This window comes from Herpailurus yagouaroundi, unplaced genomic scaffold (assembly GCF_014898765.1).
Source record: "Herpailurus yagouaroundi ecotype Mexico unplaced genomic scaffold, PumYag 162, whole genome shotgun sequence".
NCBI classification, from domain to species: Eukaryota; Metazoa; Chordata; class Mammalia; order Carnivora; family Felidae; genus Herpailurus; species Herpailurus yagouaroundi.
The window spans coordinates 43757116-43758730 of NW_024412403.1; the positions used below are offsets into that span (position 1 = coordinate 43757116).

At 53.7% G+C, this 1615-nt stretch overlaps 1 pseudogene; it reads right to left on the reverse strand.

Moving 5' to 3' along the window:
• Nucleotides 1-315: 315 nt before the first annotated feature.
• On the reverse strand, nt 316-1299 carry LOC121036494 (protein NDRG4-like; annotated as a pseudogene).
• Nucleotides 1300-1615: the final 316 nt, after the last annotated feature.

Sequence of the window (1615 nt, forward strand, 5' to 3'; positions counted from 1 at the left end):
CAGAGAAGGACTGGAACTCTTTCATCAGCAAATCCCCTTCCTCCCTGCCCCCGGCCCTGACTGTGGGGGTCTAACTCAGCTGAGTTAACAAGGTGAATAATTTGGGGAGGAGTGAGCCTCTTAAACCATCTGGGGACTGTTCTGCTACAGTATCTAGGATGAATGCCCTCAGCTCTTTATCCAAAGAGAAGTAAACCTGTTTTCTCCCCTCGGCCTCACAAAAATATACTAAAGGCAAAACAAGCTGGCATGAGGATGGCAGTGGGATGTTGATGAAGGCAGGGGCAGGCGGGCATCTTTGCTGGGCCAAGGACTTCAACAGAACTCCATGCTGTGACTGAGCAAGCCCAGCCTGAGTGGGTGCAGGCCTGTGGGTGAGTGGCTGCCTTCCGCTGAGCTGGCACTGGTGAGAGACACAGTACAAGAGCAGGCGAGCCTGGTCCTGCTGGCCAAGGGCATGGAGCCCACGCCTGGCAGGAAGTATCTGAAGGCCTCACTCAGCTTCCCTGGGTGTGTGATGGTGGGGAGCCCTCTGGAATCTGCCCCCTTCAGGAAGGTTGTGGTGGTTGAATCCAGTTTGCAGCTGGACTCCACCATCCCATCCTCAGCAGGCTCATTATCCCCAACCACCAGCATCTTCAGACAGCAGAGGGTCTTAGCATTGCGTCCTGTTCTAGGTCCGTTAAAGTCCAGGTCTCTGCGGGTGTTGTACGTGTTCCAGAAGAGCTGCAAGTTGGCATGGCTCACCACACTACCCGAACTGTTGCCGGTAGCTCCGCACCAGCACTGTGTTGTTCACCAGCTCCTCCCGGCTTGAAAGGTGGGATAGCACGTGGCAGGTAAAGTGCCGGTCAGGCTGGACAGCTGTTGTCGTCAGGGTCAGTGTTCATCAGCACCAGCCCTTTGACCAGGTAGGGGAAGCAGAGTGCAAACTTGGCCAGCACGTAGGCTCTGGATCTCACTCCAATGCCAGTCACGGACTTGCTACACCATGCTGGGGAGCATGGCAGCCAGCTGCTCCATGGAGGGGAGCTGGTACTCCTGGCGAAACTGCGATGCCCCCACCCGCTGCCCAGGGGCATCCGTGTCACACACGGCAAAGTGCTTAGTGGTCGCCTGCGTGTCCTCAAAGTTGAAGAAGGTGTTGGAGCACAGCTTGTGATTGAACCCCACGTCATGGTAGGTGAGGATGGCCAGACAGTTTCCCTTCGGGGAGACCCAGATCATCATGTGCAGCAGGTGACAAGGCTTCCTGATGTCACGTTCCCCATCCCAGCACTCCGTCATCTCGCGGAGGGAGAAGGCACAGTGCCTCTTCCAGAAAGGGCAAAGTCCTGAGTTACCAGAGTCCAGAGGGAGGGGACAGCGTGCAGGAGATATGGTGTTTTAGCAATCTTTCAGGCAAAAAGATATAAACAGTTTTCCTAAGACCACCCAATATTAGTCTAGTTTTGTCTCAAGTCGCACCTTGCTTCCTGTAAGTCCTCTACTCTGCTGCCTCTCAGAATTGCTGATACTGAAGAGCTAACACCCTGCATAGATCACGATGCGTCATGTTTATTTTTAATAAAAGTGGTATTCCAAAGCAAACATTTACTCTTAAGAGTAAATAAGT